Source organism: Bactrocera neohumeralis, unplaced genomic scaffold (genome assembly GCF_024586455.1).
Source record: "Bactrocera neohumeralis isolate Rockhampton unplaced genomic scaffold, APGP_CSIRO_Bneo_wtdbg2-racon-allhic-juicebox.fasta_v2 ctg3261, whole genome shotgun sequence".
In the NCBI taxonomy this organism is placed as follows: Eukaryota; Metazoa; Arthropoda; class Insecta; order Diptera; family Tephritidae; genus Bactrocera; species Bactrocera neohumeralis.
The window spans coordinates 12707-18882 of record NW_026090628.1 but is presented as its reverse complement, the minus strand read 5'-3'; positions in this window follow the sequence as shown (position 1 = coordinate 18882).

Below are 6176 nucleotides of genomic sequence, written 5' to 3'. Positions count from 1 at the left end.
CGTCACGATGATCGTTCCTCGGCGGCCGTTGCCGGCGCTGCCGCCACCGGCGCCTTTTGCTGCCCTCGTCGGCGGCGTCGTTGTCAGCCGTCCCGAGAGGGCACAGCAGCAGTGCTGCGATTTTGCTTTCCGCCCTTCTCCGCGGCGGGGGTCGCAGGAGTCCGCAGAGACTCCGTTCTCCCTTCGCTCTCCGTGCAGCCGCTAGCTGCCGCCGCAACCTGCAGAGCTCGCTTGGGTGAAAAGCAGGCGAACAAGTCCGTGGCACCGCTCAGCCGCACGTCCAGATCGCAGCACTCCAAAAAAAGTCCATCGCGGTGTCATAAATCAAAAAAAAAAAGGGCCTCGGACTGAGCGATGATAAAAGACACAAGCTGCGGTAGCCGAGCGGCGTGCAGGGGTCGTTGGCAGCGGTCAGCGGCGATGGTCGCCTTGCCGGCCCTCTTCCCCCCGCCGCGCTGTTTTTCAAGAGGACGCCGCAGAGGATGGCGTCACAAAGCAGCGGCAGCGGCGGTGGCGCGAAAGTGCGCTGGCGGCGTGGCATTCACTGCGAAAAAGGCTCTGACAGGCGTAGAGGGCCATGAGGCTCTCCAGAAAAGCTCAGGGCCGCCGCCGTGTGATACAGCGGAACTCGCTACGCGCTGCCTGTCGTCTCTGCCACCTCCTCCGAGAAGGAAGAAGAAGAAGAAGAAGAAGAAGCGGCAGCGGCCTCTCTCCAAATCGACCCCGCGGTGCCCACGAGGCCGGGGACTTCTGTGGCGCAGCGGCTGTCGACGAGGCAGTCGGCCAGGTCCTTGCTGGTGTGTGGAGAGGGCGGGGGGGGGGGGGGGCTGGAGCAGTATGTCCCTGCACCGCGTTTGTCAGCAGGGGTGCAGGTCCCAGCCGCGCACCGTCCGCGCGAGCGTCTCCGCGGCGGGGAGTGCTGTGACTTCGGTGGCATCGCACAGGTCTTCCCTTTTTTTTTCCTTTCAGCGTTTTGTTGTTGTTGTTTTGTTTTTTCTTTGGTTGTTGTCTTTCTTTTTTTTTGTTCGTTTGCTTTCTCTCCTGTGCTTCTCCTCCTCGATTCGCGTGGTTTAGAGAACGAAAATAAGAAGTGCAAGTGTCTTTTTCTTTTTCTTCTTCCTCTTCTTTTCGTTGTCTTTTCTTTTTCCTCGCTGGACGCCCGCGTTGTGTGTGTGTGTGTGTGTGTGTTTGACTGTTTGTTAGTCTCTCTACGACGTGACGCGCACTGGCAATCAAGAAATATATAAATATTGTAAACTGCACAAGAAGACACACAAGAAGAAAAGATAGAACAAAACAAAAAAAGAAAGAGAAAATAGAGAAAAAAGAAAAAAGAGACGAGAAAGATAAAAGAATAGTCAATCTCAACAAAACAAAAACAAAACAGAAGAAAAAAAAAAGCGGAATTGAACGGAAAGGCAGAGCAAGAAAAAAAAAAGAAAAAGACTTCCTGTGGCTGCTGTGGCTGCCGCTGCTACTGGAGAGAAAATGGTGACGGTTGTGTACGTAAGGCCTGAGCAAAAAAAACAAAACCAAAGCAAAAAAAAAAAAAGAGAGAAAACACACACACACACATGGGCGTCCAGCACACAGAGAAAGAAGGAGCCCAAAGAGCAAAAGAAGAGAAAAAGAGATGAAAAAACACACACAAGGGTGTTGTGAGGAAGAGGAAAAAAAAAAAGAGGAGAGAGAGCTCACCAAAACGAACGAAGTGAGATTTTTCCCTTTGCCTCGTTCGCTTGTCGATTGCACACACCCGTTCTCATTAATTTTTTTCTTCTTCTTCTTCTCTATCTGTTTTTCCCCTTTTTTTTGTGTGTGTGTGTTGGTAGTGGTGGTTGTGGCTGTTTTTCTTTGCTGTGTGTCGTGCGTCTGTCCCTTTGAAAAAGAACAAGACGGTACACACACACACAGTGAAAAAAAGAACAAGATGTTCACACAAAAAATGCTGAGAAGTGCAACGTCCTTTTTTTTTGTCCTTTTCTTCTTGTCTTCCAACAAGAGGTCACTGTACACGCAGCGCCGAGAGAGAGCGATCAGCCAAAAAAAATAAAAAAAAGGAGGAGGAGAGAGGTGGGACAAAAAAAAAGGAGAGAGAAAAACACGATAAATCTAAACAAACCTTTGTTGGTGTGTGTATGTGTTCTCTTTACACATATCGTCGAACAGGTGAGTGGAGGAAAGAAGAACAACAGCAATTAAAAGGTCGCCGACCGGATAAGACGCGTAGTGGTGCCGCCCCTTTTTCTTCTTTCTTTTTTCTCTCTCATTTCCTCTCTCTCTCTCTCTCCTCCAAACGTAGACATGCACACACAGGGAGAAAGAAGATGATTTTAAAAGAGAGAGAGAGAGAAAAAAAAAAGGGGGAGAGGAGAGAGAGAGCAAAGGGGCAGCATGCAGACCCACACACACACACGGTGTTCATGCAGCACACACCCAAAAAAGGTACTTGGCCACAAGTTGCAACACAGTTCTTTCTCTTTTCTTTTTCTTCTTTTTTCTTCAGTCTTCTCTTTCTCCTTTCGTTTCGTTTTTTTTTTTTGTTTGTCTTGTTTGTTTGTTTGTCACGATTTGTCTGCGTGGAAATATGTCCTCTTGAAGAGACGTCAATCGCTTGAAGAGCAGCAATATGAAAAAAAAAAATTCAAAAAAGAAAACACAAATAAACAAAAAAAAAAAAAATAAACGAACAGAAAAAAGTAGAAAAAGAAATAGCAAAAAAAAAAAACGAAGAAAAAAAAGAAAAAAAAAGTGAAAAACGACACGTACAGATGAAGAGTGAGAGGGAGAGTCGTGGGGGGGAAGGAGAGGAGGGAAGTCCCTCTCCACGCAGTTAAGCGCATGCTTTGCTTGTCTGTTCCTCCTTCTTCCTTCCCTTCTCCTATCCTTGAAGGTCATGCAGCTGCGGCTGCGAAAGAAAAAAAAAAAAAAAAAAAAAAAAATATATATATATATATATATAAAAGATAGGGGGATGAGGGAGGCCATTTTTCTTTTCTTTTTTTTTTCCTTTTTTCGGCGAGACTCGGGTGGGAAGGTAGGCTCTTTTGAGAGAGGGGTAGAAAGTTAGACAGAGAGAAATGGGGGGGAGGACGAAAAAAAAAAAAAGACAAAAAAAACGCGCGCAAAAAAAGAAAGAGAAAAAAGAGAGAGAAAGAAAAAAGAGAGGGCGAAAGAGGAAGAGGGAAGGGGCAGCAAAAGAAGGTGAGAGGTGTAAACCGATTGACGAGTCTCGGGAGGAGAGAGGAGGGGGAGGAGGGAGAGGTAAAACTTTCTCTCTCTCTCGTCTCTCTCTCTCTCTCTCACACCCTCTCTCTCTCCCTCCCGGGGACGTGGAATTTCACCCAGAATCCTTTTTTTTTTAAGAAGAAAAGAAAAGAAAACAATTTTAAAAAAAGAAAAACACGCAATATTGACTGTGAGAGACGCTTTTCGCTTTTTTTTTTTTGGTGCGCGTGTGTGTGTGTAAAGGAGTCTCTCCCTCTCTCTTTTTTCTTTTTTTTCTTTTCTTCACTCTTGTCAGCAGAAAAGCTGACGACGGCGGGAGAAGAAGAAAAAAAAAAGAAAGAAGAGAGAGAAAAAAAAAAAAAAAAACGAGGAGAGGGAGGGCAGAAGAAAAGAAAGGGCAAACGAGAAAAACAAGAAAAAAAAAAAAAACCGTAGGACATGAATTCAGAGACATATATAAAAAAATAATTAAAATATTAAAAAAAAAAGAAAAGAGACAACATCGAGAAAAGAAATGAGGACTACATACGTACATAGCACACCAGCCTCTTCCACGCAGTCTCTTTTGCTTCTCTCTTTTTGCTTCTTTGTCTGCTCCGTCTTCTTCGTCTTTTTCTCTCATCCTCAAAGAAAGGCGGCCTACAGAAACGTATACATGTGTATGTGTGTGGGAACGGAGATGGAAACGGGGTGGGGAGGAAAGGGGAAGGAAAAGAAAAGGAAGAAAAAAAAAAAAAAAAAGTCAGGTTGCGGCTCTCCCAAAAACCGGCTTCGCTTGCTTTTCTCTCTTTTTTTTCTCCCTTTTCGTCTGAGTGCGTCCTGCGTTATTCCCTCTCTCCTTTCAAGTACTGACATTGCATTCCTGTTGAGGAAACGAGAGAGAGAAACAAAAAAAAAAAGAAACAAAAAAAAAGAAAAGAAAAGAGCACTCGTCCTTTTCACCTCACACACATACATACATACACGTGTGTGTGTGTACACACACATGTGTGTGTGTGTGTGTGTGTGTGTAAAAATCAAAAGAAAAAAAAAAAAGAAATGAAAAAGGGGCAAAACGACACAGTAAAGAGAGAAAAGAAAAAGGGAGTCAGTTCTCTCTCTTTTTTCTTTGTTGTTGTCGCTTCTTTGTTTTCTTTTTTTTTTTTAACAAAAAAAAAAAAAAAAAAAGTGTAAAAAAAAAGAAAGTAAGAGAAAGAAAAAAGGGCCGCTTTCCTTCTCCTTTTTTTACATCTCACTCATTCATTCATTCATTTTTTTTTTTGTTTTTTTTTTAAAGGTTATTCTTTCTTTTTTTTTCTTTCCTTTTTTTTCGTTCTCTCTCCCTCTCTGTCGCGTGGTAGAGAAAAGAGAGAGAGAGGAAAAAGCGCGGTGGAGAGAGAGAGAGAAGAAAAAAAAAGAAAGTGTGAGAGACGGGGGGGGGGACTTCTTCTTCTTAGTTTTGGTAGTGGTGTTGTTGTTCAAAAAGCGGTTGCCTTCTTCGCTGATGGCATTCTTCAATTCATCGCGCTTTGCATTTGCCTCGTTCTCAACTTCTCCGTGCAGGTCTCTTGGCCTTTGCACTCGATGTCCTTCTCGTGCTGGTCCTTCTCATTTTGAAGGCGCTGAGTCATCTGCGTGATTTCTTCTCCACCTCCTGCTTCTCTGCATCGGAGAGTTGGCGGCCTCGGCGCGCTGCTTCTCCGCCTTCACCTTGAATTCATCCATCTTCTTCTTGTGGGTCTCATCTCACCTGAGAGCGTTCCTTCTCGAGGTTTGCCTGCATCTCAGACCGCTTTGTGTTGATTTGATTCTCGAGCTCATCGCTGGTGGTCGCGGTGAACTTTGTGGCTTCCTCCTTCCAGTCCTTCGCCGCGTTGTCAGTGTTCTCCTGGATGGAGTCTCTAGTCTTTGTGCAGCCACCGCCCATTGTCTTTGTCGAGAGAAACTTTGTGAGGAACGGGAAAAGGTTGTGTGTGTGTGTGTGTGTGTGTGTGTGTAGGAAGAAGAGAAAAGAGAATGTTTTTTGTGTGAGCAAAAGTGAAGTACGCAGAGAGAGAAAGGAGGAGAGAGAGTTTGGTTTCTTTTTTTTTTTCTTCTCTTTGAATGTGTGTGTGTGTGTGTGTGAGTGAAAAGAGAGAGCGGAAAGTCCTTTTCAAAGAATGAAAGCGGCGGCGAGAAAAAAAAGAGAGAGAATGAACGGAAACGTGTTGATTTTAAAGAGATTTTTTGTGTTGTTGTTCATGTTTCTGTTCTTTTCCATGTAGTAACCGTGGACATAAGAAGAAGAGGAGGAGAGAAGAGGAGAACGCAGCAAAAGAAAAAAAAAAAAGAGAAGAAAGTGAAAGAAGAGCGACACATCTTCGAGGGTCGTGACAAACAGCGCAACGCCGTTCTCTCCCTCTCTCTCTCTCTTTCCATCCTCTTTCCTCAATTTCTTCCTCCTCCTCCATGTCTTCGACACTGTTTTTCTTTTTTTTAAAAAAAAAAAACAGGCGAAGAACACGTGTTGTTTCACTATTCCTCCTCTCCTCCCCCCTTTTTCACACACTAAAGCGTTTCACTTTCAACAAAATGTGTTCTTTTCTTTGTTTCTTTTTTTGTTTTTGAAAAAAAAAAAAAAAGGAGGGAGGGGAGGGGAGGGCACGAGCACTTTCACTTCTTTGTGTGGTCTTGTCGTTAGTAATGCTTTTCTTTTCTTTTTTTTTTGCTTTTGATTTGCTTTTTGTCCTGCCGGAGGAAACGCAAGGCGGTGCTGACAGGTAGAGAAAGAAGAAAACAGAAGGCGGAGAAGAAAAGAAAAAAAAAACAGTCAAATAAAACTGTTTAAAAAAAAAATAAAAAGATAGTAGTAAAAAAAAAGAATATGAGCCTTACCGAGAAGTGCCGTCCCCACGCTTTTTTTGAGCGGGACACTTTCTCTTCTTTGCTGTTGCTGTTGTTGTCGCTGCGGACGAAGCTAAAGTCTCCTC